Genomic DNA, 10,723 nt, shown 5'->3' with positions numbered 1-10,723 from the left:
TTGAGTTGTGAGGCTGAGTACAGGGCAGTCTTCACAGCTACGATTGAGTGTGTATGGCTCAGACGCCTTATGGATGATTTGGGTGTTGGACAGGACACTGCCAACACTATCTACACTGACAGTCAGAGTGCGTTGGCAGTTGCGAGTAACCCAGTTCTTCATGCTCACACAAAGCACATTGAGGTGCATTAACACTATGTCAGGGAGAGGCTCTCAGTAGGAGAGATTAGCTTGGCTTATGTGCCAGCACAGGATAACCGCGGGGAGGTCACCTTATAAGAATGTAACCTATCACGTGAGTTCAACAGAAGGGTATTTAAAGTTCTTGAAACTTACAGAAATATATATACAGAAGGGAATTATTTTTTCAAATTTAAAAAAATTTTAGAGATTTTAAAAGAAAAGGGTACATTATATTCTTAGCAAAATTCACAGATAAGGGGTTTTACAATTATGTTTTGAACCCACGTGATATGGTAGTTTTACACATAGTGAACCCCCCGAGAGAACAACCTTGCAGATCTTTTCACAAAGGCATTGTCTCGCGAGAAGCTTGAAGATTTCCGCAAATCTTTGGTCTTACTCCCCTTTGTGGACTGATCATGTCCTCAGGGCATGTCACTTCCCTTTACTCATGTGCCATCTCTCGTTCATCGCATCACTGCAGGGGGTGTTTGTTACCATATACATGTGGTAGTGATGTGTGTGAACACACTAGGACCGTCGGGGCATTTTTTCCCTCTTTAGGAGGTCTTTTCCCCCGAGCATTGTTATACGCCCATCACTCTAGGGATATCTATCTTTCCATTGCATACTAAGTAACGCACTCTCTATAGTGTGCCTTGAGCTTCCTTCGTCTTATCCAAGCTATGTGCGTATCTCTGCAACCCTAATTCTAACAGTTGGATTAATGGTGCTGAGGTGTTTATGTGTGAGTGTGTGCAGCTAGTGGTGTTCAAAGGCGAGTGTGTGCAATTGCACTTTGCAGATTGTGTATCGGTGTGTGCGATTTTGTGTGGTTAGGGGTGCGGGTTAATCCCTGAGCTATAGAGAGGCAATCTTGGAGTGTGCTGGGTTTCTTCCCCCTTCCCCCTTTCCATCAGTGGTGCCCCCACTGAGGATCTATTGATTGCTCCTCAGTGAAGTTGTAAAGCCTGAAGATGATGCATGATATTGACTTGGTGCTTGCTAGAGAAGACGAGGTGGTAGATTGGTTTTCCGATCTGGAGCTATACCTATTGGAGATGAGAATTTGTGGAGATGAAGCCAAATTGAAGGCACTACCATTGGTTCTGCAAGGACGAGCCAAAGCCTAGTTTAAAGGATTGAAGGTTGCAGATCGGCAGTCGCTGAGCGAGATTCGCAAGAGGTTTATTGAAGATTTTCAGAAGCGGGTTCCTCCATCGAACTTGGGTGAACAATTGAGAAAGTTGAAGCAAGATGTAAGTGAATATTTTGCTTTGTTTTTGGATAAATTTTAGTATATTTGGGAGAAACTAGCTGACGTTACATGTGTGCAAAATGGAGATCATTTCAAGAGAGAGCAGTTTCTAGGTTGCTTGCATCCACAAATCAAGGAGAAGGTCGAGTATGGTGATGCATAGGACTATGAGCAAATGGTTTTCTTGGAGAAGGTAAAGATCAGGAAAGCAAAGAGGAAGCTACAGATGGGTTTGTTGGATCTAGCAGACTATGGATATAGCTCAACAACGGAGTTGCGTCATGCCATGAAGCCAAAGGGAAGTTCAAGCGTCAAAGAGGTAGTTTCTTCATCGTTGGTAATCCGTTTTGGTTCTTCATTTCAATTTGTACCTCCAGTTTGGTGTACTTCTTGGTGTGCTGTTGTACAAGAGTCTGCTAGCCCAGCTAGCAAGGATGCGGTCCTAGCCAAAGTGTGCATGCATTATGAAGAAAATGAAGATGTGAAAAGCTCACAGAACAAGCTTGAAGATGTTGGGAAAGCGATGGTCGAAGCTGCGTAGGAAGAAGCTAGCTTGGGGGTTGGGCAACCTTGCCCTACTGATCGTGTTGAAGAGTGACAGTGCATTTCAGAAGGTGTTGGTGATGTCGACCTACCAAAAAATGAGGTAATAGATCCTGGCTTTCTTTCCTGTTTAGCAGATGATATGGTCGTAGAAGAAGTCCTGGAAGAGCACGCAAAGGAGGTTGAGCAATCCAATTTGCTCTCGCATGAAGTGGTTGAAGATGAAGCATCAAAGGCTACGGAAGACGAAGATTTTCATGGTGAGTCAAGTATGGAGTGTATGCCATTTGAAGGACCTACAACAGAGGATATGCTTGGAAAACATGTAGGCTTGCCTATGCAGCAGGTGGAGGCAAATTGCAGGGTATTGGTATTTTATGCTATACTATGGATACATGTGGTGTTGAAGGTTTCTCTACAGGTATCTTTGTATCGGTTGCCAGGCTTTTTTTAAGTGGACTATGCTATGGAGGGCTCTCTAGTAGGTGAGAGGATAATGGTGTATGGTGCAGATGCTTACGAGGTTGGTGAACACACTCATTTTTTGTACCAAGAAGGCTTGTGGATCCAAGTTGTTCAAGGTTTATGGTGCGAATAGCTGCATGCATGGTTGGCTTACAGATTTACAGGTGCAAAGCGGGAATGGTTTGTATATGTTTTACAAATAGGTGGTAATGCTCAAAACCATCAGTTTGAGCCAGGAGGGTCCTACATTGTTCTTGAAAAGCTTGAGGCTTTCCATTTGATCCGGGGGGATTCTACGGGCATATAAAATCTCTCTCTCGATCTATCTACTGTCTATGCACATACTAAATATCAATTTTCTAATATTCAATCATCTCCTGTCTAAATAATGCTATGGTTGGGCATGAAATCCCAACGAGGGGGTGGGCATTGATGGTGCACCCAATCTATGTCGACCTATGGAAGTGCAAGAAGCCCATGCATGGTAGTTTGCAGGTAAATGGCAGGGACATTGAGCAAGTATTTGATGCATCTAGGAGACAGGTACACAGGAATGAAGCACTCTCTAGTAGAAACTGCAATTGTTTTTTTCTATCACAGATGACAGGAGGAAATGCTTATATCATAAGGTTTTAAACAGGACAAGGGGTGCTAGATACATGTGCTTTTAGGTTTATGATATGGGATTTGGAGCAAGATGTCTGCAGGACGCTCTACATGCCAGGATGTGTATGCAAGATGTGGTGTTTTGCAGGTCAAAGATGCTTTTCCAACTCAACTGGTTGGAGAGCTTGAAGGTCCAAAGTGTGGATGGATTTATCTCCAAAGAGAGACTTGATATGTATGGAGAATAAGTACTCCAATTTCACAAGCTCAAACTCTTTGGGTACTTGCGGTCGATGGCTGACATTAGAGGGCCACTTTTATGAGGTTGTCTATGTCCACAGATAATCAACAAGGTAATGCCTTTCAAGGAATTTTCTCCGAGCTAAACAAGTCGACTAACATACAAGCCTCAGATGGGGTTGCAACAGTCATTTTCTGGTGGCGAGGATAAGCAGGCTATCTTTCAATTGCAGGAGCTCTAAAGTTGGAGGAAGAAAAGAAATCTTTTTTAAGCAAACATAAGGTAGGCAGTGGGGGACGTGTGAAGTGGGGCTAAGGAAGGTTTTTTAAAGTTAAGCTTGAAGTTAACAGAACTACAAAAAAAAGAAAACACTATAAGAGGAGTTGTCTATAACTGCTCACATTGCCGCAGAAAAAACAAAGAAAAAAGGAGAGAGAAAAATTTGTGTGGGTTGCAATAACCGCGTCTATGAACGCGGTAGTGGTTTATCAGCAATAAGCGCGGTAATATTCGCGACAATATACCCGCTGCTATTATCGTGGCCTTTGCCATTGTTATTACCACGTATACTATCGCTAAACACCAATTCAAAAAATAAAGGTGCTCATTTGGGCCACCCAAATGAGCACCTTTATTTTTGACCTGCATAAAACAATAAGACATCAATTGTTTTTTGGAAGAGTATAAAAAATACCAAAGAACTAAAATTGAATTTACTTTACCTTGATAATTCAAAATGTAGAAGATTAACTAAATAAAAAAGTTACAATAAAAAGTAAATAGTTGTATATACATTGTGCCACATTGGGACTTTACAAAAGTTTTGACAAAATAATTTTTTATCTAATCCTCGTGGTCGTCCAGAGGCACGTATGTTGGATCACTCTGACTCTACATAAACCCAAACCAAATTAAACAATTATCCATAGCTCAAAACAATTGATGCAATTACTTGTTTAAACTTATCGCTTGTAGTGGTCCAACCGCCGCGTCGCATTGGTCGTGAGAGATGTGGTTGTTTTCAAACAACCATCGCCAAGTATCAAATTCTGTATGTTGATCCCGATACTTGACCATCTCTCTGGTTGGTCAAGAGAGAGTGACATTTTTCTAAGTTAGCAATAACAATACTAGATTATCAACTACAATCTTTATAATCAATGATCGACGTTATAATTCAAATAATCTTACATATTTATCCTTCCAAGCTCCCTTGCCTCCTGAGCCATAGTGCGTGGGAGTTTGTCTTGCGCGGTGTCGTGCAGCTCCGCTCCCATGCAAAGAAAGATACCAGGAGAATGCACATTAAGTTTGTTTGAAGCTTATGTGTTTAATGAATAGTGATCAAGGGCTGATTGCAGGCCGAGTTCAATGTTGAATGTATGTCAAATGGGGCTGAAAGGGCAAAAATATACTTTAATGACGCTAAAAGGTGGTATGCTTGAAGTGGACACGGATTGGATCTTGTGCCATAGGACTGCAGTGCTCGATGTGCTCTACCGGCCAGTCTTTATGGCTCGTCAATCGGAGCTACGGGTAAGAAGTTATGACCGTTTTAAGTTGAGTAAATAGCACATCTGTACCGGATTGAGCACCTGTTGATAAAAGGTCAAAGGTGATAGGAATGCATGAGTCCGAAGTGCTCACTTTCAGGAGCATGTCGGTGTTTTCAAATCGGTGATCGGGGTTTCGGTTGGCAAGATATGCCCAGTTTAAGTATCGCCGGGGGCTAGGTTCCAACCGCCCTGGTCGCCCTGATCAGTCATCCATCTGGCTTAATGTAGTGTGGTGCCCAATGTGTATGCCAAATGTGGGCCGATGCAGGTGCAGTAAGTGCTTGAGTAGTATCATGTCCGAAATGTCGTCTTTTGGAATGCAATAATTGCTTGACAATGCCTTGGCCGATTTGTATGCCAAATGTGATGCCTTTACGAAGGCCGACCACCCAATGGATAAGCTTGGAGAGGCTTTAGTCGAAATGTATACCAAATGTGGCACCCTTGCAAGGGCCAGGGCCTGCATGTATGCCCACTATGGAGAGCCTGCCCAAGCAACTTAAAAGTGGCCGCCCATTGTTAAAGGGGAAACCCTATTTTAAAAGGGGCTTAAGTGTGAAGAGGGGATAAAAAAGAAGAAGAGCATGGCGCATAGCAGAAGCGGCAGGCAGCGAGGAGGAAAGGGAAACTTGCAGCACATGCTACGTTGCTCGAATGAAGCCGCCAGAGAGTCGAAAAGTGCTGGGGATGAGCTCGCGCGTAGTTTCGGTACCAGGCGCGCCGGATTTGGTGCTGCTTGAAATTCTGCTGCCACGTCATTAGAGTGGCTACCCATTAGCGACGTCGCTAATGGGTGAGCCGAATTTAGCAAAAGGGGGGGTCCCATGCAACTATATAAAGAAAAGCAACGGTTTCTTTGAGAAGAATCATCTTGGGGCTCTTTTCTCCTCCCCATAGACTCCCTGAGCAGGGAATTCCGAAAGCTCATGATCATGGTAGAGCTCTCAACCTCCTCATAAGGGAAGATAATCCTCCTCATGCATAATAAGCTCTTAAGCGAATCCCCATAAGCTCTTGATGCTCCTAAGCTAAACTTCCTAAGCTCCGCTAATTCTCTTGAAGCTCCTTCTCATAATCTCGGAAGCTCCATAGCTTTAACTCTTAAGCACCATCTCCGAACCTCCATAGCCGGAAGTTCTTAATCTAAACCTCCTCCTAATCTTATGCTCTTCTAGCCGCCAAATATGCTCGGAAGCTCTATACTCTTACGCTCTGGATAACGGAAGATTTATTTTCTTAATCTCCATATCCGAGTCTCCATAGAGGAATCAAAGCCTGCAAGATCATGGAACTGAGCCGATGCCTAATCTCAATACATTAGCAGAAGCAGAAGGCGGTATTAAGCAGGTTGACATCAATTTTCTTGTTTAGCACCTGGTTTTAGCCAGGACTTCTTCTTGTAAAGAGCATTTAAGCTCCATTAGTGATCGATTAATTATGGATTTTGTCAATTAACTGGGGATTAAATGGACTGCCTGTTTTAAATACTGCTGCTACACCTTGTTTTTCGCACCTCTCACAGCCAGGGGCACGGTGCCTTCCCGGCTCACCTTTCCCACAATTATCCCCTGACAGCGGGCCTCGCGTTGTTGTCTATATGATCTCGATCGCAGCTTGATCGCTCTTCTCTTGAATTGCCCACTCCCACTTCGCGTCTGCCATGTTGCCACCGCGGTAACTCCTGTCTGTATCTCTGACCTGGTTGGCTGCTGCACGCCGCACATTGGACTGCTTGTTTTTTAGAAATGTCTTTATGTAGCCCTCCAACTATTGTTGTGAAAAACGTTGATCAGGGGCATTTGGAAATCTAGGTAACAGAGCGTCCTCAATGTACCGTGCATGATCGGGCAGTTGGTCTCTGAACTTTATAAAACAATTCTTATACGTTGAATTTATAAGAGTTTGTAGATAGCATCGAAATGCCCTGCCCCGTGCTGTGCCGAAATCAACCTCCCCGCCATATTTAACCCTATAGTAGCGTCCATGCGTGTCTGGAACGGGTGCGTCAGTATCCTCATCCTCTGCGTCAAGGGTGGCACGCTTTGAAAGCGGGGACTCCATTCCCCCACCACTACCAAAAACATTTGAAACCACAAGATCCACCGCCACTTAGTCTCTCATGGTGCTAGCTGCCCTGAGACGAGCGTCGATGCGCGCTGCCAGAGGAAGTCCGTCGACGATGTTCTGGCGAAGCCGGAGTGGAACAGAGTTGCGTAGGACTCTGCGATGCAAGGGGAGTAGGACCCTGCGATGGAATAGGAGTAGGACGATAGGAAGGGAGAGTAGAGGGAGTGTCGTCGATGCGCGGCTCTGTAGGTAAGGAGTCCCTCCCTGACTCCCCCATGGTGTAGTCTGCGGAGAAATATCGTAGGTCACAAGATGCTGTGGAGTGTAGTGGCCAAACAAATCCTCCGTCGAACGGAGGTACTGCTCTTGTAAAGAGATAGCCTGCTGTAAGTCAGGATCTACGACCGGTGCAGAATTTGAGAAGGATAGGTGTAGGATGGCCATGCCTGCAAATAATAAAAAAAAAACCTATGACACTCATGGTTTATAGTTAACTATGTAGAAACTTAATTTATTTCTTTGCCTCTTCTCATCGAATCAAGACTCGGGTCCACTGGAGGCGATGTCCACCCCGGGTGGGAGCCCATTCGCTGCCCTGAGACGAGCGTCGACGCGCGCTGCCAGAGGAAGTCCGTCGACGATGTTCTTGCGAAGCCGGAGTGGAACAGAGTTGCGTAGGACTCTGCGATGCAAGGGGAGTAGGACCCTGCGATGGAATAGGAGTAGGACGATAGGAAGGGAGAGTAGAGGGAGTGAAGCTGGAACAACAAGCTAAGAAGGAAAAAGGTCATAAGAAGAGGAGGTCCAATAGTAGTAGTTCTTCTACTGATAACTCTGATTCAAGTAGAGTTTCTAGCAGTTCTGAGAGTAGCTCTAATGAGAAGACCAATGATAAGTCTAAAAAGGGGTCTTGGGCTAAGAAGATTGAAGAGCTGGCTCGGCAAATTAATGAGATTAGCTAGACTAGACAACCAGTGAGAAGAATGGAGACTTGGTGTTCATAAATTTAAGGACCATGTTTCAAACGAGTGCCCACAGTGTACTTATTGTAAAGCTTATGGACATTTATGGAATAATTGTGTCATTAGGATTCATCATTTCAAAAATGGCAAAGACTTATCAGTAGCGGCATATACCAATGTCGAACCAGTAAGAGTGGAAACGGCCAACGCTTCTCAGGAGGAGAAACCAGGTACCAGTGGTATTGGTCCAGGGCGTGGTAGATACCAAGCGGGTACTGGATAGGGCCGAGAGCGTGGTAACTTCCAGAGCCAAAGTCTGAATTGGTATACTTGTGGAAAGTATGGGCACTTTGCGGCTCAATGTTCAGACACACATGGGACTGCAGCTACTGAGGTGAAGGTACCAGAGCCAGTTCCAAAACGAGCAATGACATGAAGCAAAGAAGTAGTGATTGAGGAGATCCCAGAGGTTCTAGAAAAACCAGTCACTACTGAAAGCAGCAAATGGGCTCAACAGAGAGAGGTATGGAAGGCCAAGGGTAAAGAAAAGGTGGTTGATGAATGGAAAGAGCAGAGAGAACTAGAGGCAAAAATCACACAGGATTTAGCCAAGAAGCTGCTAGAGCAGCTAGAAAGTTTTGAAGCACGAGTCATTCAAAAGATACCAGCCCAATCTATTGAGATAGATCAGTCAAATCCCGGAATACCTGAGACCATGCTAGTTGCAGTACAAGGGATGATTGAAGAGCTGGGAGTTGATAGAAGAACTGAAAGCACTACAATGAAGAAATGGCATTGTGAAGATATGACTAGTTCTTTGAGTTGCGACAACCACTTTGACCAGGAGAAATAGAAAATTCATGTCAAAATTTGTGATAGAATCTAGACTCTCACTGTAGAGTTGGAAGACATTAGAAGAACTTTTCCTGAAGCAGCGAAGTTCATCAGACAACAAGAAAGGCTGAGGTGGAGGCCAGGACAGTTGACTTGACGGCTGTGCGAGATGATGAAGTGCCACTAATTCCGATAGATTACAAAGTTCGAAAACAATGGGAACCACTTTCGAGTGTCATCTTGGATGGAGGAGCAGGAGTAAACATCATGGGACTACATCTTCAGTAGAGGATAAGCATTACAAATTTGAAGCCAATACCTTTCAAAGTGTGGATGGCAGATCATCGAGTAGTGCAAGCTATTGGTATGATTGAAAATATGCCGATACGAGTGGGCAAGGAGAAGTTCAAGACCAATTTTCTAGTCCTCAATGTGCAAGGGGAATATGGAATGCTACTAGGACGCCCATGGTTGCGAACAACACAAGATGTTCACAACTATGCTAATTAAACTCTGACTCCACAAGGGGCAAGTGGCAAAATCCAGTTTTTGACAAACAATACTAGAAGCTGGAGAAAGGAGCTGAGACCTAAAGAACTATGCCAGAAGTATAAGATCAAGAAGATTGAAAAGATGTTAGCAGCTCTAAATATTTTTTCCTTAGCAGAAATTGATCTCAATGTAGTTCTACTGAACAAGGAGCAAGTTGACAAACAAAAGAAGCAGTTTCTAGACCAGTTTACTGAACTCAATTCAGGAGAACGATCAGTTCAGTTAACTGGACAGCCGGAAGCATCAATTGAATCCAGTACACTAGATGAGCCAGCACATTCTAGGGAGGACAAGTCAAATCAACAGTGATTTGAAATTCAAAGGGCCGTCTTGGGATTACATTGAAGAGTCGACCAAGAGAAAAGGCGACGGGCCTAGCTAGTTACTCCCAGATGACCAAGAGATCGATGAATGGAATCTAGGCTCTGAAGACAACCCTAGAATGATCAAAGTTAACAAACATCTCAATCCAATAATAAAGGAGAAAGCACGCAAAATGTTCCAGCATTACAAAGATGTTTTTGCCTGGGAACACACTGATCTGAAAGGGGTGGATCCAGATGTTCGCCAACAGAGGATACCACTGAAGCCAGATGCCAGACCAGTAAGACTACAACGATACCAAATGAATCCCAATTATGCTTAGAAGGTCAAGGAAGAGATTGATAACCTTCTCAAAGCTGCGTTCATCACTGAGTAGCGAGTAGCAATTGGTTGTTTCCTATTGTAGTTGTCCCCAAAAAGAATGGGAAGTTAAGAGTATGTGTGCATTATAGGAAACTTAATGCTCAAACCATCAAAGATCCATTTCCATTTCCTTTCACAGATATGTTGCTTGATGAGATTGCAGGGTATGAGATGTATAGCTTTATGGATGGATATAGTGGCAACAACCAATTACAAATTGCTCCTGAGGACCGGGGGAAGACCACTTTCATTAGAGAGTGGGGAAATTTATGTATTTGGTAATTCCATTTGACCTATGCAATGCACCAGCCACTTTTCAGTGGTGTATGATGGAGATATTCAATGAGTTTCTTCATTGGTTCCTCTCCATATTCATGGACGATTTCACTGTATATTCAGATGAGAAACAACATTTACTATTTCTGGAAATGGTTTTCAAGCGCTATCAGGAGAAGCGGATTTGTCTTAATCCATTTAAATCTATTTTTCTAGTCTAGAAAGAACAGCTATTGGGACATGTAGTATCCCGCAATGGAATAGAAATGCCCAAGAATGCATCTCAGTTAAGTTCTTTCTTGGGATATATTAACTTTTACAGAAGGTTTGTGCATAAATTTTCTTCCCAAGATTTACCAATGTATGAGATCACAAAGAAAACCAGCAAGTTTAATTGGACTGCTGAGTATGAGGAAAGTTTCCAGAACTTAAAAAGTGCCATTTGGGCGGTGAAGACCAAGAAGTCCCAGAATCATCTATCTTTGGGCTTTGT

At 43.7% G+C, this 10,723-nt stretch overlaps 1 pseudogene; it reads left to right on the top strand.

Moving 5' to 3' along the window:
- Positions 1-1,727: 1,727 nt before the first annotated feature.
- Positions 1,728-9,576, top strand: LOC147419710 (uncharacterized; annotated as a pseudogene).
- Positions 9,577-10,723: the final 1,147 nt, after the last annotated feature.

This window comes from Adiantum capillus-veneris, chromosome 29 (genome assembly GCF_014529385.1).
Source record: "Adiantum capillus-veneris isolate H3 chromosome 29, ASM1452938v2, whole genome shotgun sequence".
In the NCBI taxonomy this organism is placed as follows: domain Eukaryota; kingdom Viridiplantae; phylum Streptophyta; class Polypodiopsida; order Polypodiales; family Pteridaceae; genus Adiantum; species Adiantum capillus-veneris.
This window is presented reverse-complemented; position numbering and strand designations above follow the sequence as displayed.